Genomic DNA, 26,302 nt, shown 5'->3' with positions numbered 1-26,302 from the left:
TCAGAATTAAATATATTACTCCTAAATTTCTAACAAAAAATAGACCATGTTGAAAACATTTCAAATACTTTGTGGCACTCTCCTGACTGGGAAACTAGAAATATGAGATGAAGGATTTTTTTTCTATAGTGTATAAGCCTTTTGATTAAATTATCTTAACAGGAGAAAGTTAAAACTGAAAAGAATAAAAAGTAAAATTTTCTCCACTGAACAATAGGTGCAGGGTCAGTAAGAAAACTCGATTTGTTAAAGAAAAAAAATGTACATTTGTAATCCATATCATACTTTAAAATGAGTAAAATTTTACATGAAATATATACTTATCTTGAATAAACTACTTGCCTTTCATCTTATCTTTATCAAAATCTTCCTCTTTTTTTTTTTTTTAAAGATTTGACATAACTATCACCTCTGCTTTGAAGCAGATTACCAGGGAGAATTGGACTCACATAATATGAATTTCAGTAGTACTTGCTTTGTACTTATTTCCTGATACTAATCACTTGCCACTTTAGATTTTACTTACTGGTTTATGTGCATTATCACTAGGGTGACCATATAATTTATCGACCTAACAAGGCCACCTTTGAGAATGAAATGGAGCATCTTATTATTTAAGTCAAGAACACAGGTATAAACCCAGACTACCCTGAGGAAACTGGGAAAAATGATTGTCCTTTACCTCTCTTATTTGAACAAAAGCTTTTGAAGTACATGGATTGGAGCTTTGATTTTTGTTCCTTTACGGTACTTAGTAATGTTCATTACATTCAAAATAGAGGAACTTGTTAAATGATTGCTTTACTTGTTAAGTTTAGTAACTTTACTGAATTCTAAATAGTTCATCGTTCCGGTTTATGGATATCAAGTTATGACACTGACACAATTCCTATAAACAAGAATCTTATAGACTCTATAAAGTAATAAAAGTTGTTCAATAGCTGATTTAATAAATACACATGTATTTATATAAAATGTATAAACATATGTTGCTATGAACAAAGGTCACTCTGAATCAGGGCACAAATATTTCTCCCTTTTAGCTTGATGGGCTACATACAAAATTTGAAAGATTTGGATCCCAAAAAAGAACCACACTAATAAAATTTATTAAACTTATGGAGATTGCGGAAAATAAGAGTGACTCATCATATTCCAGAAAATTTTGATTATTAATTTTAACATCTGGTTCATTCATTATTCTAATTGATACATTAACTAAAATATACTTAATATTTTGGTAATTAAAAACAATGGTAACATGTTCTCTATATTTCATATCTGTAAATGATTATATAAAGAAATTCAACTATCAACAATCTCACCTTGAATGCATTTTTCACTTATTTTTAATTCAGTTGAGGTTTTGCATAAGATAGCAACGTGAATTATTGGATCCATTATGTGATATTGTTAGTAGGTTTTCATTCAGTCAATAAATATTGATAGTTTACTTTAATTCATGAAAAGTAGGTCATTCACTGTGCTATAACCTGGGGACAAAACAGTGAAGGTGATATATTTAATCAGAAAGGAACATCGTCTTAATTATATTTCTAAAATAATTGAATTGGGATTTAGTTTTATATTTGAAGATGTAAAACTTATAAATAGAAATTTCTAAAAATAGTAACATACTAAGCTAAATATAGTTAACACACATCAGGTACACACACAAATTTTCTCTGCATAGGATTGGAAAAAATAAAAATATAGAGAAGAATTCATTTAAGTTTTTGTCCACCAATAGAATAGTATGTAAATTACTATACGGGCTTTTAAAAAAAAACTTGGTTTTCACTAAAATGATGTTATACTCTATTATAGCTGACCTTACTAGGTCAAATTACATTCAGTTTTTTCCATGGTAGAAGTTAATTTCAAAGCTTTCAAGTTTCAGAATACTTTCTTTGTCCAAAAATATTTCTCCAGTTAGTTTGATATTGCATACAATGCTATAGGTCATATGATTAATATAGATATATAATCTTGGAATTTGGCTCATATAAACAAAAAATGTATCATAGTTAATGTATAAGTCAAGGTCCCACCAGAAAACATATAGTATATTTAGGATAAATATATCATATATTTATCCAAAAATATATATAGGATAAATTGAGGAGTTTATTAAAGAGATTTTAAAAGTTAGTATTGTGACAACCTTTGAGGAATTCCATAGAGAAAGGGTTTGTGCACTAAACTTAATGTGTCTGCCTTCCTTACTTTGAGTTATCTGTCAGAGATTCTTTATTGGCTAAATTTAATTGGAAGTCAAAGGACAAGACAGCCTGCTGAGATATCAAGTATAGGTATACTTTCCAGAAAGAGCAGGATGGTGAGTGAATCTAAAAGGACAAAAGATATATACCACAGTTCATCTTTTTGTTTCTCAGCATATACTGTTGTCTTTGACCTGAGTGACAGGTACATTTCAAATACAGGAGACACCTAAAGTCCCTCCAGCACATTCAACTATACTCCTATTTGAAATCTAAAATATTAACTGCAACCAGTGTTTGTATAAGAAAGTGGGAGAAAAGGAGGGAGGAAAAAAAGTGTTAAATAATGTGAAATATGGCTAAGTTGCTACTTCTTTAGCTGGTCAAAAACCTAAGTTGGTGGTCAAAACTGCTTTAATCCACAATACATATTATATTCTTCTTACCATGTACCAGTAACTTTTCTGGACAGGATTTTTTAGTATGGTAACCCACAAAATCTTCTTTTTAGGAACTGCAACTCAATTTGCCATAGTTTTCCACTTATCAAGCCAAATAAGTGACAAGAGGTGCGCCACCAAATCCCCTGGATATCAATAATAGTCTTCTTTTAGCTCTTTATTCAAATACTTCCCTGGTAAAGGGATCAGTAATCCCAGTAAATTTTCTTCTTGTTGATTTGGAGGCATAAGAAGCCCAAAATGGCCAGAAGTAGATTTGCCTCTAATTCATTGGAACCATGACTATAGTTATTTTTGTTCTGTTCTGTTCTGTTCTGTTTTGTTTTGAATTGAAGAAACATTCCTGTTTGGGGCCTAAAAATCCCCAAACCCACAATGTTCAAAGTTGCAGTGACAGAAAAATTCCTCAAAGGGTTATTACATCTAATAATAAGAGTGAGCACCTTCAGTGTAATCTCTGGGTTTCCACATCTCCGCAATCTAATCATATATGAGTTGCTGGTTTGAGGCATACATCACATCCTGTAAGCTTACTGTGTCTTGTTTCCTCCAAACAATTAAGGTGCTTGCTTAAATGAGTGTGCAGTTCTCAAATTCCATTAAGCTACTTCTGTTACCAGTTATTCCAAGCATTCTCAAAAGGAGTGATATCCCCACTAAGTGAGGTAAATTAAGTTTGGGGATGAAAAATCTGAGATATTATAATAGTATTTTTTTAATTGAAGTAACATGGGTTTATAATATCATATGTTTCAGGTGTACGGCATTATAATTTGACACCAGTATATACAGTGTGCTCATCACCAAAAGTCTAGTTTTTATTGGTCACCATACATTTGACCCTTTACCATACCCATGTTGCCTTTCCCTCACCCTTTCCCTTCTGATAACCACCAATCTGTTGTCTACATCTACGAGTTGATTTTTGTTTTGTTTGTATAATCATGATATTTGTCTTTCTCCATATGATTTATTTTACTCAGCATATCTCAAGTTCCATCCATGTTGTCACAATTGGCAAGATTTGATCTTTTTATAGCTTAGTATTCCGTGCATGTAATCTTTTTTATCCATTCATTCCACAGTAGTATTTGATGTAATGAAAGAGCAACTTAAAAATAATGTCTAAAAAGATTACTTAGGGGATAGATAATGAAGAAATGTTGGGAAACACTGAATTACTATATATGTTAGAGTCCCAGGAGAATTCAATTAAAAAACTCTTTTCAAAGGTATGAAAGGATGTAGAAAAATCACAAAGGATAATGCAATACCTAGAGGCTAATATCAGTGAGGGCTAGTACCACAGGTATGCCAAAAGGACAAGAAGGACCAGTTAAAGGACCTTGTAAGCAAATAATCATATTTAAAGGACCAACTTGAGGGGAGCTAGGACCTTTGGTTGAGGGAAACAGCCAGTACAAAGTACTCTTTTGGGAAGGACTTATGGCTAACAAGTTTCCCAACCTCACTTTCCTAGCTTCTTTCTGATCTCTTGCCACTGTTATCAACGTGGAGTCATTTCTACAGATCCTACATGGAAGCTATAGGGAAAGGGTCCCCATTGATATAACCTGTACAGGGCAGCCTCCTATGTCAGAGAGCAGAATAAAAGAGGTGGAGATGTGTGCAGATGCTATTTAATACAATAATATTTAAGAGTAAACAAAAAAGGGAGAGATTTCTCAAATTTACCTGTGGCTTTACTATAAGTGAAAACTTATGAATTAATCAACTTTGAGATATGTTTTTAAATGTTTCTAAAATATTCTCATCTCAATCTCCATCTAAATTAAGATAATAAGGTGAAAATATACTGAGATAATGTATGATAGTGCATAAAATTGTCACGATTTCTAATAAAGGTATAGTTATCAGTACCTGGAATTCAAGGTAACCTTTATTGTCACTTTTAAATAGAAAAGTATACACAGAAGATTTAAATTTCATCTAAAACTAAGCAAAGATGGTTTGTTTTTTAGCATAAGTATAACATAGCAATATATCATTGAGTTAATGAATCAATATTAAGTTAAAAAAATTATATTCTAAAACAACCCCTCTGTATGGTTTGAATACTTGCTAGTCATACACTTCTCAGTTTGCTGCACATGTCCATCCAGAGTAAAATGGGGCCCAGGAGTACCAGGAGGCACCCCAAGTGAATCACCAGGGTTTCAGATGCTACTCCATACCCTCACTGTGCAAAACTGTATTACAGCCTTCTTCTGATCAAGGGTATCACCTGATTGTTCCCAAGGAGTAGCCTTGCATAGCAGTCTCAACTCTGCCATGCATTCCCTAAAGCTGCACATTCATACACACATTGGTAAGAGACTTGAAACTGGGCCTCCATCTCTGCCATTTTGGCTACTATTTGTTTGTTTGTTTGTTTGTTTTTTCCAACTGTGCTCATTATTCCATTTCTGAGGCTATGTCATGTTGTCTACTTCATTGTTTAATGCCTCTTCCCTGATAGATATTTTCTGGTATAAAGTAAATACAAATATTTTACCTTGTGCCCTCTACCATGTGTCCATTCACCTGTCTCTACTCCAGGCTTTCTTGTCTCTGACCTTTCATTTTTTTTTCCAACTGGCCCCTGACCAGTTGACTAGACCAAAAGTCACTAATATAGATCTATATATATATATTAACACAGGTCACTTCTTGCTCACTGTGCCACACGGGCGTGATGGCCAACAATGTAATGGTAGTTCAGTATGGTAGTTCTGCTAGATCTCTTTATGGTCCAAATCTCTTTGGACTTTATACAAGATAGAAGAGTTGACATAGCGCTAACGCAAAACTGTAAATGAATATTGTCTATCCCATGTGAATGTGAACTGTTTCTGACTTTTCATAATTGGAATGGTAATAAATGGATTTGTGAAATAAATGACCACACACCATGTACCTGGGGTATTATTAATCTGCTTAACAGTGATATCATCACTGTTACAGCAACTGTTATTTGTGCTACTACTTGGTGGAACCTAAAATATTCTATAGTAATTCTCTAGTTTCTGCAAGAGACACAGTGGCAAATTAAATCAATATGTAATAGGGGCTGCTATCTCTGCATCTTTTAAGATTTTAATGGTCACATGAATCTTCATCATATACCTCAGGAAAAAAAAAATTCCTTGGATTAGATTGTGGGGAGGAGTTTTAAAGCACTTTATTTGTCTTTCCCCACCACATTAGCTCTGACTCCACAGACCAGAGACTCAATGTAGAGTCCCTCTTACAATCAAGTATACATTCCAATTATATGCTCAGGAATCGAGACAAAGATCACTGAATGGGTGTGCAAATCCAGCGAACTCACTGTGAGTTATACTTCCACCAAAACTTTATTTATTACCTGGTTCCCATAGGTTCCCATTGAATGAGGGAGAGAAAATGCTTTGGGTCTCTGTGTGGATGTCAACTCAGACCCTGTTTGCAATAGCTCTTTAACCATTTGTGTAAAAAGAATTAAGAAAGGAGATAAGGAAGGGTAGGAAAGTTGTCAGACCGTGATGCAAATAAAAGAGAGATAGGGAGAAGGTTGAATGGAGTCTAAGGTAGGTTCAGGAAAGCTATTTATAAGCTTTGAGCCAAAGTTAGTCAATAGAGTTCTGCGTCTCCTAGAAGGAATCTACCTTAATATTTCTTAGTCATGAGGAAGGAGCAGCCTGTGGAAGACATGGCCTCAGTTCCACTCTGGAGATGGATTTCAAAGAGCATATTGTCATTTCTTTTCAGTCAATTATCCTCCCTGTAGTAGGAGATCTGCTGGGCACCTTCTCATGTCTATGGCGTTATCATAATGTAGAATGAATGGAAGTATTTGCTAGATCAGAAATGGGATTCCGAATAGAATCAAACTGGGGTAGCCACTGAAATCTTATTTTTTCAATTCTTTTATTTTGAACCCATGTGTTAAGACAGAGATCTAGAAGTGGCACTTATTTGAGAGATCTAGGAATAACTGTAGGAAACTGGGTGAAGGAGCATGGAGTGAGGAACCTAATTCCACTCTTCTCGAAATCTTATAGGAAGAACACTCTTTTTGATCTTCTCAGTTCACTTTATTTTCCATTCTCACAGATCATTTAAAGTAAATATGGTAGCCCAAACCAGAGTGTGCTTAAAACAGGTGTGTTAACTTTTTGAGATCATGGTTTTAATTGATCTGATTAAAAGATGTTTTCACTATACTATTGAAAACTAAAACATTTTGTATCAGGCACTTTTGAAGACATTTGATAACTTTTGCAGTTATCAACTAATCCTATGTATTTCTCTGCTCCCTTTTATAGCAAAACACAAACAAAACAAAAATAAAAACAAACCAGTTATATTTACTTAAATTCCTTTCTTATTCTCTCTTTAAGCACATTATAACTAGATTTTCAGCAACACTAAATCTCTTATTTCAAAGTCATCAGTTAGTTGCTTAGTCTCATGGTCAAGTCTCATTGCCCATTTTACTCAGTCTCTCAGCCATATTTACACAGTTGCTCACTTCTACTTTTATTGATATTATTCACTGGGCCTATGGGATATCACACATTTTTGCTTTCTTCCTTTCATAGTGGCTATCTCTCAGTCTCTTTTGCTGACTCTCATGACTCAGGACTTGGGTCATTTCCCTCTCTGTCTAGTCATCCCTTGGCAATCTCATTCATATTATATATATATATATATATATATATATATATATATATATATATTGAGTAAAATGTGCACATATAAATTGGTGACTCCCAAATGTAAATCTCATACTCAGTCCTTTTCCTTGAACTTCATTCTCATAAATTTGATTGCCTTCCCAACATCTCATTTGCATATTTTAGTAGACATTTCAAAATTAGCATGTCTCTAACCATCTCTGTTTTTTACTTCCCAAACCTCTTATCCTGCATTCTTCCGATGTCAGTTAAAGAGACTCATCTTTTTAATTACTTATGTAATAAAATAGTTGGAGTTACCATTGATATTTCTCTTTCTCTCATACTCCACATCTAATCCATACACATCCAATTTTGATATATACCCAGACACTGACCACTTCTTAAAACTTCCTACCAACTTCTGCCCTCTCTTACCTAGATTATTGAAATGACCTCCCAACATGTCTCCTGGCTTCCACTCTCACACTTTTAAAATTGATTCTCAACATAAAGTGTAACAGATCAAGTCACTTTTCTGCAAAAATCTGCTAATAAATATCCATGTATATAATGATGATTAAAACTAGAATTTTCAAATTGCCTACAAAACCCAACATAAATTAAATAGGTACTGGTCTGATTTTACTTTCTCCTATTCTTTTTTTCATTCACTTTTCCCCAGACATGCTGTCTTACTTGCTATTTTGCAAACATATTTAACATACGTTTACAGGAGGCCCACCTTTATACTTTTTTTCTCTGCTTAGAATGCACTTCACCTAGATATTTATCTGCATGGTTTATTACCATTTCTTCCTTCAACAAAATGCTCAAATGTATCCTTTTCATAGAAGTACTCCGACCATTATTTTAAAAATTGCAACCTCCGCCCCCAATGCATTCTGTTTCCCCTGCCCTGTTTTATTTTTCTCCATAGCACTTATCTCTTCACAGTATACTGTAGATTCATTTGTTTTGTTTCTTTTAATTTTGTCCCTATTTCTTCACAGTATAATATAGAATGAATAGTTGGAGAATTTTTTTCAATTTTGTTCACTGCTGTATCTCTAGTTCTTGAAACAGATCCTGATACAGATCCTGATTCATTCAGTAAATATTTATTCAGTAAATAAATATTTACTGAATGAATAAATGGATGAATGAGTTTATATTTGTTTTTTAATACCACACTGTCATACTGTTGCTTTAACACTAGTCAATGGGCTGACCCTGCTCTTGCACATTCATTAGAAAAATTTCTTGCATGTCAAATAAGCATGAAGTCATTTTATAATTTTGTGAAAGCAAAAATAATATCAAAGTCACATCATTGTTTTCTAGTTCCATGGAAAAGCAACTTTAAAATGACTTCTGGCAAATAATTGGTTAAATTCATAGCTAAAGTAATTTATTCTTATTTGGTCTCTGTTTAAGTGAAGGTAATGATGACTACTTCTTGCTACATAAATTTTATCATTAATTAACAAAAATGAATTGTGTAGCTGTAAAGTACATGCAGGGAAGAAATATATAAAAGAATGAGAGGTGCAGGGGGAGGACAGAATCTAAGTAGTCCAATTCAGAAGTCTGCAAAAGAAAGATTCAACAAGAGATAGAATGGTCAGTGAAGTAGAAGGAAAACCAGAAAACTCTGGTGTTATGTAAATATGCAAAAGAAAGTATTCCCAGGAGGTGGAATGTGTCAAATGATGCTGAATTGTCAAATATAACCTTTTCACAGGCAAAGGAGAAACAAAGCCTGCTACTCAGGTCTGACCTTTAGTCAAAGAGGTGTGTTAAAAGGCAAAAGAATTTTCAAGGTCCCTATTTGTACCTGTTAAATGAACTGGAATTGGAGGTCACACAAGGATTTTGTACCCAAGTCTTAATACATAATATGTTATTTGACTAAGTGCATATCTCTCTTGGGATAGAGGTCCTAGCTTATTCTTCAGATCAGATAATATTCTCGTGAAACATCAATGTAGACAGACTGTTCTGGCTTGCAACTCAGGTAGCATAAAAGAAGAGAAAAATATGTTAGACAAACACGGAAGTCAAATAATGAGAACTCTGTAAAATTTCTTAAGAAGCAAAGACAGATACCTCACGGATAAAAATTATAATCAACTGTAATTGCATGGCCTTTTATTCTTTCATATAGTAATTTGGTAAAGGAACACTGAAAATAGGTAGGACTACACCCCCAAATAATTATACACACATCTGTTTTTGTAAACAACTTTACTGAGATATAATCAACACAATTTATCATTTAAAGTGTACCATGCGATTGTTTTTAATACATTCACAGAGGTGTGCAACAATCACCACAATCAATTCCAGAGCACTTCTCACTCCACAAAAAAGCTTCATCCCAGTAGCAATGACTCTTGTTCTCACTCAACTCCTCCCCCAGCCCTAGGTGAACATTATGGCTTTCCCTTCAGCTTGACTAAATTTTAATCAAATTTCTTTCTTATTATAGATTCTGGACCTCCTCCCACACCTGTCCTTATAACATTGACTTTAGAAAACTTGTCATTGTAAATTCTTTCTCTGCCTCCTTGAAATGCAAATAAATCTTTTCCAACTCTCTTACCAGTTTTATAATCTAGAAATGTCTTTAACAAGGACCTAGGACTCATCCTTTTGAAATGCAATCATCAAAGGAGACAGTGCCACTATTTCCCAGTCTCTGAGGGAGAGCAGCTTAACTATATTAGCAAACATAGATGGCCTAATCACAATGACTGACCCCTTAACTTCCTCTAGTACTTTTCCCCAGCTCACAACAGCATTTAACAATACTCTCACATTTTATTTCAGAGAAGTGGAGTTCAATCTCTTTCCTCTATTACAATAGTCTTCCTTGCCTGGTTAATGTGTCCGGTGCAATTTTCCTTTGGAATAGGCAACCACTAATAGGCAATCACTAATCTATTTTTCTATATATATTTGCCTATTCTGGACATTTCATATCAATGTCATCATACAATATATGGTCTTTTATGCATGACTGAATTCTTTCATTTAGCATAATGCTTTCAAGTTCCACCCATGTTGTAGCATGTATCAGAACTTCATTCCTTTTTACTGCTGAATAATATTTCATTGTATGGATATACCATGTTTTGCTTATTCATTCAGCAGTTGATAGACAGTTGAGTTGTTTCTTCTTTGAGGTTATTCCAATAATGTTGCAATAAGCATTTCTTTACAAGGTTTTATGTAGACATATTTTTATTTCCCTTAGATATATACCTAAGAGTGAAATTGCTGGATTATATAGTAACTCCATGTGTAACATTTTGAGGAACTGCTAAACTATTTCCCAAAGTAAATGCATAGTTTTATACTCCCACTAGCAATATATATGGATTCAAACATCACCATATATTTGCCATCATGTTTTATTATCTACCTATTTTATCGGACCATTCTACTAGGTGTATTAATGGAATCTCATTGTGGTTTTGATTTACATTTCCAAATGACTAGTAAAATTGAACATTTTTAAAATTTACTTATCATCTTTGGAGAAATATCTGTTCAATTCATGGATTTAAATTTAAAATAATCTTGTCTTGATTTTTCAGATTTTCTGATTTTTAAAGAGACATTTCAATTGCTGTGTAAGTGTTGTTTAGTGTAGCGAAACAAACAAAATAATTTCATGTGGATCATGAGGAAATAAAGAATTTTTTATTTGTCATGTTTTTAATATTTGGATCTCAGCCAGTATTGATTTATATAAAACATTAAACCATGAACTATATCTTAAAGCTTGAAATTATTTCTTAAAATATAGGGTTGAAATGAGGGTGTTCAATTTCTTGACTAAGTGCCTATCTCTCTTGGGATAGAGGCCCTAGCTTGTTCTTCAGATCAAATAAGATCTGGTTATTTAACTTATATGTTAAATTTTTCTTCTTATAATTTCAGGTACGTCTTACTCTAAAATAAACTGGAATAAAGGAATCTACATTTACAAAATGAATAAATTAGGCTAAAATCATATATATATTATCACACACACACAGTATAACATTTTTTTTCTTTTGCCAGATATAGTAAGAAAGATGATTACAGGATTTTTTTTTTTTTTTTTTTTTTAGATAAGGCAACCCTTGGTTGACCTCACAGATTGCAAGGACCTTGTCAGTTTATAATCCCTTATTTTTTATTTTTTACACCTACAGCACCTGGTCTTCCTAGGTGGTCTCCCATCCAAGTACTAACCAGGCCCCACCCTACTTAGCTTCCGAGATCAGACAAGATTGGGCTTGTTCAGGGTGGCATGGCCATAGACATGATTACAAGATTTTTAAAAAAACACTGGTCCACTGGATTTAATAGCCATCTAAGTAATACTGCATTTACATGAGATATTTATGAAACATCAAAGGTAAAAAATCCTGTATCTGTATTTTCATGTTCAAATAACAGCATATGCAGAAATAAATACATTTTAGCCTCCCAGCATAATTCAGTCAGTCTGACTATAAGTGTATTACTATTCCTCCTGTGGTATAGTGGAGATGAATCTGAATTAGAATCTGAAGAATTGAATTAATGGTCTAGTTATACAGCATAATAGCTATATAAAATTGGGCAAGAGAGGAGAAAATACTTAGCATAGAGAAAATACTTACTAAAATTTTATGTAAATGTAGTTATTGTTATTCTAAACCTGACAAAGGAATGTAAAGAATGGAGGACAATGTGAAACTCAGCTAAGGGGGTGTGTGTGTGTGTGTGTGTGTGTGTGTGTGTGTGTGTGTGTGTGTACATATATGTATATATGTGTATATATAAATTTGGGTGAGAAATATCTGCATTGACTTCATTAATAACTTTTAAATAGCAAATAATCAATCATATAGATAATGATTAATAGTTATTTTCTTTCTTCACTACAAACTGAACAAGAGCTTTTGTAATCTAGGTAAATTAATGATGTTTCTTAAAATTTCTAAGCATAGAAATATTCTGTATTGAGGATGTTTCCATATTAATCAGAGTATCTAGATTGTACTGAAATAAATGTCTGTGAGATGACATATTTTAAAAATATTTTTTAAAATCCAATAGCTTTTGGCCATACCTACAAGATAACCATTTGCACACTTACTTCTGGAGAGATTGCTAGTATAAGCAAATTTATGATAACAGAACTACCATTAACCTTCAGTCATTCCCAATAGCTGTCCTGATAAATTTCTTTAGTCGATTTGCTTTCTTATTCTTTAAATTATTTGAAAAGTTCTCCACTCTCTACATCCTGTCTTCTGGCCCCTCCCTGTCAGCAAAAGATCTCTCTTGCTATTTCAGTGAGGAAAAGTAAAAGGAAGTCATTCAACTTCCTCATATATCTTGCAAACCATATATCTATACTCATTCTCTCCTCTATCATCCCCTTTAAAAAGAAGTGTCCCTCATCATAACCAAGCCTAATCATTCTCAATGCTGCTATCCTAGACCCTCTTAACTTCCCAGGAACCTGCGCTCACACCATTAGTTATTATTATATCTCTACTTTTTATGTCCAAGGTTTCTCTTTCAAGTGTTTGCATTTAAACATGATCAAGACTATAATCTCACAAAAAACAAGCACAAAACCTTCCGAAATCATACAATTTTATCTAGCTATTAACCTAGTTCCTTCCTGATTCTGCTAAAGAAGATATGGAAGAATATTTTTTATTTAAAAAAAATTTTTTATCACTATTAGAAGCTACATAAAATGTCAAATTAAATAAAAAGAAAAGCAATTGCAACCCAGTGCATAGTATTTTCCTAAAAAGCTTAACTGATGAACTACAAATTATTTAGATAATTCTTTGGAATTTTATTTTAACAGCAATTATTTCAATTTAAGAGTCAGCTATACTGTGAATTTTCTATTTTTGCATAGTATTTGATTAGTCTAAATAGTCTGAACATTTCCAATCCATGTTACAAAATCTATAATTGCCCATAAAAAAGTGCATCTTACTGAAGCTTTCTCCAGTTGGACTATGGAAGAATTTCTTTTAATGAAAGAGTAATAAAGTAATTTTATAATAAATTAATAAATCCTTGCTTACCATTAAAGATTTGCAGACTAATTAAAACATGTGTTGGTCTTTGCCTAACTTGACCTTAAATAGCAAAGAAAATGTTTAAAAAGAAATTTTATAGGACTTACACTATCAGACTACAAGGATTACTACATAACTATAATAATCAAGACAGCATGATGTATACATAAGAATATTCAAAATAATCAATACTAAAATAGAGTCAAGAAGCAGATTTACAAATATTGTCATTTTATTTATAAATAAACATGCCAATGTCAGTTAGTGGCAAATAGGTGGCCTTTTAAATAAATGGTACCAGAAAATTAAGTACAAATATTAAAAAACTTATTTTATGTTTATCATAATAAAGAAGAAATTTAAATTTTTTTTACTATTATCACATATGAGAAAGGTAAAACAATAATACTTCTAGAGGAGAACATAGGAGTATATTTTCATCACTTTGGAGTAAGCAAAGATTTCTTAAATAAGACACACACACACACACACAAGTTCACTAAAAATTGCTAACTGTACATTAAATTAAGAATATCTGCTCATTGAAAATTATCATTGAGTTAATAAGTAAGACATTTGACAAAGGACTCATATCCAAGATAAAGAACTCTCACTAAACAATAATAAAAAGATAAATAACTCGATTTAAAAAATGGCCAAAAGACTAACAGCACTTCATGAAAGAGGATGTTCAAATGGTCAATAAACATATGAAAAGTTTCACATTATTTATTATCAAAGATATTTCAATTAAATCCACAAAATCTCACCACAGTGGATGAAATTAAAATGAGAGAATATTCCAAGTGTTAGAACAGAGATGGAGTAAAAAAAAAAAAACCCTGATATATTGCTGGTGGTAGTATAAATTGCTCTAATCATTTTAGCAAAAATCTAGGTAATATTTATGAAAATTAAACCTATTTTTACCCTAGACTCATTACTTCTACTTTTAGATTTCTGAGAGTTCATATGTGTGCTAAATGATTTGTTCATAGCAGTTTTATTTACAATACCCAAGTGTTTCAAAAAACTTAAATGACTAGAAATAATAGAATACACACACACACACACACACACACACACACACACACACAATGTATATGCATACACAGAGCAACACTACATAGAAATAAAAAGAAAAAAATAGTGATGACCATAATGACATAAATGGATCTCAGAGACATCATTTTGATTGAAAGTCATATATACTGTATGACTCAACTTATGCTAGCTTCAAGGATAGGTGAAACAAATTTACAATGGCAGAATATTTGTTACCTCTGGAGGACAGTCCTGGGATAGAGCACAACAAAAAGGAATCTTTTGGAGTTTAATATATTGATCTCGGTAGTAGTCAGATAGGTGTATTACTATGTAAAAATCATACATTAAAATTTCTCCAGGCATATGCTTATAATTATTTCAATTAACGTTATAAATGTAAATTTTAATTAAAAAACACACACACACAAACACATATACAAAAATAGGTTTGATCAAATGCTTTGAAAATATAGAGGAGAAAGCCATGAATTTCGCCTGTGGAAACTTAGGTAAGTTTAGATGAAGAGGTGTGCAGCTAAATAGTTCATCTTCTTAAATGTTTCATGCCTAAAACTAAGCATAGCAAATCTAAAAAACTCTGTGGTTAATTTTTTTATGCTGATATTAATAGACTCCCTTCTATTTTCTTCATGCTTTGTGAGGCTTTGCTGACAAGATCATGCATCTTTTTAAATTAATATTCTGATGTGATGAATTACTTCTGAAAATAAAAGGATTTTTAAGAAAAATGTTTCTTCACAATAATTAATAATTTTATCCCATAACACTAGTATTCTTAAGTTGTTACTTCCATTTTCTTTCAAATAATGAGGCACATAGTGTTAACCTAGATGTGATTTTCAAATAAGAATTTAGTACAGACCTCGTCTGTTCAGTAATCTATACTTTTCAGGATGCCTACTGTTCTCCCATTTACTCCCATATTATTAACTTCTCTTGAAAAATGCTTATATTAGCTTATTTTCTTGCATACTTAATTTTGTAGTACTAATAGGCTCCTAATTAAATGATACAGATGAAATAATTAAACATTTTACCTAATACTAATTAGAGAAAATCTATGTACAAAGTGGAAATAAAAAGATAAAAGATAATTTACTAATCTGATTGAATTCGTACTTATTTTTCTAGCTGTTAGTTTTAAGTAGTTATATAAGAAAAACTTTTAGCATTATGAATGTCAATTATCAACTTAAATGAATTGATATATGCAAAATCTGTATCTTTCATCTCATATATAATGTATGGCATAATAAATCTCATTCTTTGAGACAAGCAAAGCAAAAGATTTTGCATAATAAAACAATTTTTAGAAAATAATTAAAACAATAAATACAATTTAAAAGATAATTATTCTTTTAAAACATTTTTTCTATTTGATCATAATGTACATAAGATGGGTAGAAGATTAAACAATAAATTTGTAATTTGCAAGTTACTTCAAAAGTGATAAATTTTATTTGCATACCAAAATAATCTGATTGAGTTTAGCAAAAATAATTAATCAACAGGAATATAATTTATCTTCAGTTTTGTGAGCCATCACAAAAATCCACTCACTGAAAATATCATTCAGGATTAAGAATTATCATTTTAAAATAATTTTTCTTACTATTTGTCATATTTGTCTCCTTACCTCTTCAAAAACCATTTCTTCTTCAAGTCAAAAGTTTAAAATATGATATTAATATAGTATTTATTTCTAACACTTATCTTACTTGTTTATTACTAAGCCAAAGATCTTGCCAAGAAATAGAAATTAAATGAAATTGATGTGAGCAGTGAGTTTTAGGAATCTAGGCTTTGAAACATTCACTGTCTACCACTATTGTACTTCGATTCCCTGCTCCCTTTGGCTATAGCCCCTGCCTATAAGTAACTCCTGTTCCCCTGTACTGAGACTTTACTTCTTGTTTCTCTTTTGATGTTATTCTGTATCCTGGTATTATGGGTATAGCTTTCATAAGAAAAGTGATTCAGGATTCTCTGCTTAAAATGGAAGAGCAAGCAAGGAAGGAGATCTACAATCAAAATGAGAAAAAAACAGTAGGCTGAACATTTATACTGACCTTTAGCTTGTTATTTTTCCCTCAATCCAATCTATTGCCCCCAAAATGATTTGAAATGCAAATGCAATAATGTCGCTTTATATAAAATCTTCAATATCTTTTCTTTGATCCTGGGACTGAGTTCAAAATCTTTGATATGGCCTGCATCATTTGGTTCATGCTTAACAAAACCTGTATTCTACAGGTTGTATAATTTTTCAGAAATAAAGATTCAATTGATTACTTAAGTGAAGTAAACCAATTGGAATAACATGCCAGATGCCTTCCATATTCCAAACAATGCTAAATAAATAAAGTTCTTTGCAATGGGATATTGACCTGACTAACTTTATCCTTCTCATGCAAACATTAACTAGGCCTAACCCTGCTGGGCTTCTAGAACTAAAATGTATTTAACATAGTAAGAGTATTATGGCTACACAAACCTCTTCATAGATAAATAATAAGAAAAAAAATTAAAACAGCTTTAAAACAAAATATATTTAAAGGAACTAAAGTTCTTGATATTTTTTCATAAGATATTATATTTCCAACTAATAATTTATTTGAATAAAAAGCTAAGTAAATATATATATAAATATATACTCAAACATTTATTTGTTTAATATAAAAAGAATGTTTCTCAGGCCACCTTTCTTGCTAGTGATCATAGACATATTCAAAACTTAAGAGCTAAACATAGAACTAAGTGGCTTCTCAGTGATATTTGTCCATGTCATTTGTTACCTATCAGTAAATATCCATGAGTTAAGTCCAGTTCCTTCAAAATCCATTCAAGATTAAGCAATCGCTTTTTTTCTTTCGGATATAGTCTAAAATGTAACTTCAGCTATTCGGCTGTGATTACAAATTTCAAATCTCTTTTTCGTATTTGGTGATGTAGACATATGTTCCAACATGTCTCAAAATGTAATTTATTGACTTGTAAGTTTTTTTATTGTTTTTAATAGGGGTTTCATGAAAGGAAAAGTAAGATCCAATAACAAATACTTAGAAAATTCTGGGTTATTCCTTTTGTTGTTGTTGTTGTTTTCAGTAAAATGTGAATCACACCAACATATATTAGGCAAGTAAATTAGTTGTTCAACTCTCTCCCATCTTTTTTAGGTTTTGCTGCAAAATGTTTGCACATATATATATACCCCATTACTCAGCTCCCATTGCAGCCCAGGTGTGGCCATGTTACCAGTTCTTACAGACAGAACCTGAATGGAAGTAATGTTTGTCTCCTCTGGGCCAAGATTATTAAGAAGAGAGTGTTTCCTCCATTTTTCTTTCTCATTCCACTAGTTAATGGTAGATGAATCGCTGTACAGAGAACAGCTGCCTACAAACCAGGAGTAATCATCATTTGCTATTAAACTGAGCAATTGGGTTTGAGCCATTTGTTAAAGTAGTTTCCCCTATTTTAACTAACACAACTGACCAAGGATTGTGATGAGGAACATTGTAATGCATAGCCACACCCATAGTAAAAGCTTAGTGTTATCAGTAATACCTTTGCTGTGAAATACTTCTTCATATTTGCTTAGTTGCTTTATCAATCAGTTCTTTCGATATAAGATAGCTGGAAAAATGTCAACCAACTCTAACTTGAGAGAATTTAAAAAATAAACTCAACTTTTTAAGGTCATATTATCAGTATGTCATTTGATCCATGGAGTATTTAATATTATCTGAAGAAGACAAGTTATTCTGTCTATACTGATCTTCCAGGGTTTTGCACAATGAGTGCCTGCTTTTATATTTATTATTGTAATTATTTGATAAATGAACAAATAAGTAATCCAAATTAAGAATCATCTCTAAAATCAGCCTGTAGGAACTCTGATTATTGGCCTTAGATAATGCACTAAAAATAACTGGATATGGGCTCAGTAATTCTTTTCCAGTCTTCATGTTGGAAAGCATCAATATCTAAAATAACTCAATGGTTAATATGATAAAGTGGTAATACATTTTTCTGGTCGAATTTTCAATGGAGTCTTACCAAATTCAGTAATCAATAAGCAATCAATTTTGCTTTATTTATATAAATCCAATCTCATGTAGAAGTTACTAGATGACAGCTAATATCAGAAATGTTATTTCTTAGGAGTTCTCTTTGCCTTGGCTGTCATTTTCTTAGTAACTTTCAGAATATCTTTCATTAGTTTCTTATCTTTCACAATAGCACTCTTCTATGAAAAACCATCATCCTCCAGCTCCTTACAATTATATAGAATTTCTATCATCCACAAACCAGATATCTTTTCATTGGTTTGGAGCACTTCACAACCAATTAAATGGCAAATGAGCTCTACTTTCTGTTTTATTCTATAGGATGTATTAAATCAAAGCCAGTAAAACTGATTATAAATTCAGTTTAAAGATCTATTTTTGCACAGTAACAAACAACTTAAGTACACCACTTTTGCCACTGACACTTTTTATGTTAAAATTAAATTAAAACATTTTCCACGAATACACTCAAGGAAGACAATAGTCTGAAGAAATGTAGACTAAAAATAGGCATTGAAAACTTTTCATCTTGCAACAAAATTTGAAACTAGAGGAACTTAATGCATTCTCTATTAATGATCAAAATGGTTCTGTAGATTTCCTAAAAAGATCTACTTAAAAAACAATATATTTAGAACTGGATAATAATGTAAACTAAGGACCAATGGATACAAAAAGACTAACATACATCGGCAATGCTTTTCAAAATTCTTTTGTAATTAATTTATAAATTAAAAAAAAGATCCTAAATACCTTGGTAATTTAGCATCTGAAATAAATAATGAACTTTATACTGGCATTTTCAAGAATGAAGATGTCTTTGCCAATTATGTTTTTACTACTAGGGACATTTTTTGTGAAATTTAAGTAAACTTCTTCAAAATTAATATGATTGAAATCTCCATGCATAAATTGAAAGACAAAATTACATTTCCCTTAAAGAAAAATGGAGTTATATTTCTTGAAAATCACTTAATAGCTTGAAGATCACAAAAAAGAAATCCTCGAATTCTTTTTTATCATAAATCACAAGACAATGCTCCTCAACACATGAATAGTACCTCTCTTGGAGATATAATACATATACTTTCATTTCAGTTGTGAGTCTATTATATCTGAAACCGATTTACCTAATATAATTAAATTTTATTCTAAAACTGGATGCTTAAAAGAGTTATGTTAAAGTATGATACTTCTAACCTAACAGATTATATCATCTTTCAGTTCTTACACTCCCTTCCAATCCCTTCCCCATATGAAAATTTTATTCCTCTACTCTTCCTAACCAGTTAATGTCTCTATGATGTATTTTTTCAGTTTTTTGTTCAGCATAACCAATTCCTAATAAAATCAAATGTCAGAAAGATAGACCTACAAGGAAAGGAATTATTTTAAAGGACTACAAATGATCTGGGTGGTTATTTGGCTTCATTTACATAAAAAAATCAGGGAACTTGAAAATATCAGGTGAAAATAGAATACAACTGAATAGAAAAGGAAATCTATGATGCAGCAATGCTTCTGGATGCATTAAATGCTGTCATTCCACCTAATTGGGCAGCTCTTGCTGGTCTATCCTTTCCATAGGAAATAGATAATGATACTCAACATTTATTTCACACACATATGCTGGACACCTTTTTAAGCACATTACATACGCTAAAGCATTTAATCCAGAAAGCAACCTATAAAAGTAGATACTATTATTATTTTTTTCTCACAATTTGACAAAAATTGCTACCAAAGTTAATATTGCCCATAGTTATAGTTAGCATATAACTTGCTGCCCATTTTGGGATACTTCAAGAGTGAAAATGATTAAATAAGAAGGCAGACATAAACTAGAACTACCCCAGGCAAACCAAACCATATGGTCACCTCACTTATATTTCATAATGGACTTAAGAAAACAGAAGTTACACTACATATTAATTATATCTTTTTTAGCACTTAAAAATCATACAATTCTAAATTTTTATTTCACTAGTTCCAAATACTTGAACTGACCGTATGGTAGCCAATGCCAAAACAATTTTCAGCAGTTTGTTTTATACTTCAAATAAGCAAGAAAACAACTTGGCAGAGGAGATAGCCTTGAAAAATACAGAGAATTTTATGTTCCCTTTAGATATACAGAAATTCCAAACTTTAAATTGCTCATCATTTCTATAAAAGGAGTGATTGTAAAACAAATTACAGTACTGTACATAAATGTAAATCTATTTGCAAAGGTTAATTGTTCATCTCAGAAATGTCAACATAAAACAATTACTAAAATATATCTTCCATTCATTTAACACATTTATTCAGGATGCACATGAAAGCTAATATTTTCAACTTAGTCTAAATACTGCATAATACAGACTCAATTATTTAAAGGAATTTATTTAACTGACATTTGTTGACTACCTACTATGTGCCAGGAAGGTAGAGTAAAATTCTATGTAGGAGTGGCCGGGGGGAGGGGGGAGAAAAAATAACAATGTGAATAAACAATCATAGTGTATCAAGTATTAATAATTACTATAAAATATATTCTTGAAATAGTGACTGTAGGGTAGCAAGGTACTTTTGACTGAGTCATTAAGGAATTTCTTTCTCAGGAGTAATATTTGAGGTGAGATTTTAACTATAGGAAAGAATCAATTATGAGAACTTTGGGGGAAGTTTTTGACACAGAGGAAAGAGCAGATTCAAAGGCCTGAGATGGGAACCAACCTGGTAGGTGGAGAGCAAAGATAATCCAGTGGATTAGAGTTTAGGCACTCTAGGTGAGCAGGGTATCAGGTGAGTTTGGGGAAGTCGGCCCTGGCCAGAGCACCAGTTTTGTGGACCCTGGACTTGTGGATTTAATCCAAGTGCAACAAAATCCCTTTAGCATTTTGGGTAATGTGGTTTGGTATACCTTTTAGACATATCACTCTGGCTGTAATGTAGAGAACAGATTATAGGAAGGCAGAATGAAAACACTGAGACCAACTAAGAGGTCTTCTAGATAGCCAATCAGTGGCTTTGGTCTGGGATGGAGCTTTGGAAGTGGGAAGAGGCTGATTTATTTAGAAGTAGTTTGAATTAGAGCAAGCAAGAGTTGATAAACTTTTTGGTGAAGAAATAGCAGCTTCCTTTTGTTTTTCTTTTTTTGTCATAATTTTGGTTTAATTAATGAGATCAGTTTTTGCTGTTTTTTTTTTTCACCTGTCACAGGATTCAAGGAGTCAATTAATAGATTTCAGGTGCTCAGTGAACTCTCTAAAATTGTATGCAAAATAATTGACTGCATTTATTTATATATATATACAGTTTTGAGGAGAATTGAGTTAATTACCTTCATCAGATAATCAACGGTCCATGACCCAAAGAAAGAGAGGAAATTATTGAGCCTGTTTTCCTAAATATTGCATATATGCTTTTCCCATAAATTGGATGTCTCTCTGCCTTCATCTCTTGCTATTTTTGTCTAGTAATTTACATTATATTAATACTGAACTGCCCTTCCCTATATAAATCTACTCTGATACTTATTTCTTGAATATCTCTGCTCATGCTGTACTCTCTGTTTCTTAATATTTGATTTCTCAGACTTTCCTCATCCTTCGAGATTCAGCTAAGACATTAAATTATTCAGACTCCTAAACTGAGCTAAATTTTTTCTTCCTAAAACTTACTGGAAGGACATTCTGTGTTTTAAAGTTTTTAAATTTATATCCCTTGTGTGGAGCATAATACCTGATTTGTGATAGATAAAAAAGAATGGTAGCCATTATTTTTTTTAAGTTTTCAAAGAGTAAAATCTAATTTTATATTATTTGTATGTTCACATATGAAATACTCTATCAGATATATATATATATATACACATACACCTTATATATATATATATGTATACCTCACATGTATATATATATATATATATATATATATATATATAACCTTACTATTTTCTTTTTATTCTTCTATTTTTACTATTATTATTTTTATTAAATTTGTTGGAGTGGCATTGGTTAATAAAATTATATAGGTTTCAAGTGTACAGTTCAATCATACATCATCTGTATTTTGCATTGCATGTTCACCACTACTTTTGGTCTCATGTTGAGGCCTCATATTTCTTCTTAATATTTTCAATTTATAAATTTTCGTACTTAAATATAGGACCAAAAAACTAGTATTTTAATCCGTGGTTGTTTCAAAAATTAATTCTCAGACCAATCTGGTATGTTTTCTCTTTGGCCTGCTATGTGGTTTCCAACACAGACAATGTAAATAATAGCAAATATTTTTAATATCATTTGTATTGTATAATATATATTTTAAATTATTTTTAAATGATAAAGTATTATAATCACATTACAGAATATTGAAAGAGAAAAACAACATCACTCAGAATGATGCAAATATAATGCAATTACTGCGACGTGATGTTATGCCTCAATCTAGGATTTCTTTCATCTTTTTTACATACTTACATTTTCTGCCCTTTTTTTTACTTAAACCTCAAGGGTTTTCTTCCTTCTACAAACTCTTTATAGTGTTTATTTTTAATAGTATGCAATATTCTTATGTAAATAAGCTATTAAAAGAATTTCCTTAATAGAGTATACTTTTGTCTTGTTTTTGCATCAGGGTTAATTCATTAAATAAGATCCACAGTATTGATATTACTGGATCAAAGATTATTAAAATAAAAATGTTTTCTTGATACATACTAGCTAACATATTTCCAATACAGTTGTATGATTGCATTGTTATCAATGAAAAATAAAACTACTTTATAGCACATTCTCTATTATAAATATTGATTATATTTTGCTTAATGAGTGCATAGAAAATTATTTTATGTTCTGCCTCACTTTGATTAGTTTAATTATGACTAAAGTTTAATTTTTAAAAATATACATTTAGATACTAATTATATTTCCTCTTTGCCTATTTTCATTTTATTCACAATTTATTTAATTTTTTCTCATTCATTTGCAAAAATTGTGTGAAAAAAGCAATTATTTCTGCTGTGTTTACAATTTTGTTTTAAAACTAACAATGAACACTAATTAAATTATTCTATGTCACAAGTATTGTGCCATAGGGTTTATACACACTAGCTCATTAAATTCTCAAAACAAATTATGATAGGTGTTATTGTTACTCTCAATTTATAGATATAAAAATGAGTTATAAAATGAAGTTAAATAACTTCTAGTAATGGAAGCCAGACTCCAAATTCAAGCAGATTGACTCTACAACTTCCTTAAAAAAAAAAATCTAACCTTTTGAAATTGACAAATTGCTTTTGTCTTTGAACATAAATTTAAGACTCTTACTATATTATATTATGCTTAATTTATATTTCTGTCCCTTGATTTAAAAGGGAAAATACTAATTTCTGGTCATTTTCTGGCTAGCAAAATATGTACGAAAGGACTGTGTTCAATTGTCAGCTCTTTGAAGTCAAGCTCTACAAATTATTGGAAGCATGTATACAGAAGTTGAATACATGTTTTTAATAGTGAATCTCAGTTACATAATTAGCACCATGAATCATGCCCACTAGAGTTGGGTGTGCAGTGTGCATACCACAACAGTTCATTGTAGCCCTGAGTTTCTATATTTTGGAATCCAACTACTAATTTATTAGATTGGATAATGTAAATAATTAAACTTATCTACAATGTATTTTTAGTGTTGTCTTCTGGAAAATTGAGATTTTTAAATATTCACGTACTAGGTTGGTTGTGGCTGCTGTGCTATATTTAGATATAAAGAGTTTGTTTCTCAAAAATATATCTTAAACTAAACATGCAATCCACATATTAATTCCTCAACATAAAAAGTGAGTTTAATAATGGGCCCATAGAGAGTCAATATCACATGGGTAAAAACTCTCAGGCTCTGAATCAGAAAGATTGTAGAAACCCAAAATCTGCTGCTTACTAACAGTGTGACCTTGGGCTAGTGAATACATTTCAGTTTCTTTATATTTAAAATAGGGATAATAACAGCATCAATCTTCTCTGGGGTATATTGTGGGAACTAAACATTTAATGCAATGGGAAAGTAAATTAGAGTTAAATGTTCAATAATGTTTGCTATTAATATAAATAAGGTCAGAAATGAGTAGCAATCTCAAAAAGTGCCTTTTGTATCTGTTGACTGTGAATACAGAGCTTTTGAGTTTAATTCTTGGGTCTCTGCATTAAGGCCCTCTGAGGTCTTCTTCACTTCAGTGGATATGCGGACCAATAAATTAGGCTGTTGTGAAAAATACACACTTGACCTGGTTGTCAGTGAACTACAACTTTTTTTCTGTTGAGAGAACATTTGCTCCTCTCCTATTAACAGTTTTTCGTTAAATCAAAGCTGAAAACATAATTATTTCAGTTTATTTTCTAGATTGCTGAAAGGGATGACTTCATTTATTATTAAAAACAGCAGCTGGTAACATCTCAGAGCATGCAAATCAGTTAACCCGCTATAATTTGGTTTTCTTTTATATTTTTGAGTGGACTATAGCTTTATTATTGATCCAAAATGGAATTATGTTTAATACAAAATTCAGTAGGTTATTTATCAATATCAAATGAGTTATGCACTATGAAGATATAGAGGGCTTAGAGCTGACAGAATTAGAACTTGTATATTACAAAAAAAAAAACTTGAGTATCATATATTTAAACATAAGAAAATAGTTTTGTAATATGACAAATTATTTGAATGATGATTTGCTTACTTCTGTCATCTTATTTAGTTATATTATAATAAAGATATTGGCTAATTTTTGGCTAATATCTCTAGAAAAGAAGAATAAATAAAACTACTTTATTTTTGGCATGTTTCTGTATGAAATGTAAGTCTTTGTTTTTAAATTTTAAATATGGACTGGTCTTCATTTAACTAATTATCTAAAATCAAGATAGAAATTCTTTCATAAAATTAACGTAATTAACAAAACCAAAAACCATATCCTTATTAGAAATTTTATTAAGTTTTTAGTGATGATATTTATATTGTTATCGCCAGAATAATTGTTTCATGTACATTTTATCTAGTTTGTAAAGAACAGGGTAAAGAACAAGGAATATAAGAGAATAAACTTCCACCCCATTATAGAAAGAATAAATACTTCCTAGCCCCAAACTTGGCTTTTCCAATTTATTATCTTCTCTTTTTTGTTATAAAATATTTATAATTGTTATTATACAATTTGTGGCATAATATTATTCATGTATTGCTAAGCATGTTTGGAAAGCAAAACTCCTACTATTCTCCTGGATGAATATTATGATGAATATTTCATAAGTCTCTTCCAGTAAGAGAAAATGTGACTAATAAAAAGTTTAAAACTCTAGGCTCTTTCCATGTCAATATTTGATCCAGATTTCAGTTTTTATTGTCTATCTAGTACACATAGTCATGATAAGATTATTTTTTAAAAATCCTTATTTTCAGAAAGCACCATAGCTAAGCCATATATTATCTTTGTCATTGTCATCACATTTCTTTTCGTATGTCTATTGGTAAAATAAAATTCAGAAACCAAGATACTGGTGAATTTTAAATGGCACATATTTTAAAAGCAAGAAAGTGAGCATTTCCATTTGCTGAGCCAAATGAGAGTTCTTAGTGATCAAAATATCCCAAATGAAATTTGACAAAATTTCAAAGAAATTGATTTTAAACATTATTTCACCATGTGGTTGGCTATTTTCATTTTAATTCATGCATGTAGTTGATTACTCATAT

General features: G+C 31.3%; 1 pseudogene; it reads right to left on the bottom strand.

The window, feature by feature from the left end:
* Nucleotides 1-11,537: 11,537 nt before the first annotated feature.
* Nucleotides 11,538-11,656, bottom strand: LOC118614569 (annotated as a pseudogene).
* Between the last annotated feature and the right edge of the window lie 14,646 nt (nucleotides 11,657-26,302).

This window comes from Rousettus aegyptiacus, unplaced genomic scaffold (assembly GCF_014176215.1).
Source record: "Rousettus aegyptiacus isolate mRouAeg1 unplaced genomic scaffold, mRouAeg1.p scaffold_m13_p_2, whole genome shotgun sequence".
Lineage (NCBI taxonomy): Eukaryota > Metazoa > Chordata > Mammalia > Chiroptera > Pteropodidae > Rousettus > Rousettus aegyptiacus.
This window is presented reverse-complemented; position numbering and strand designations above follow the sequence as displayed.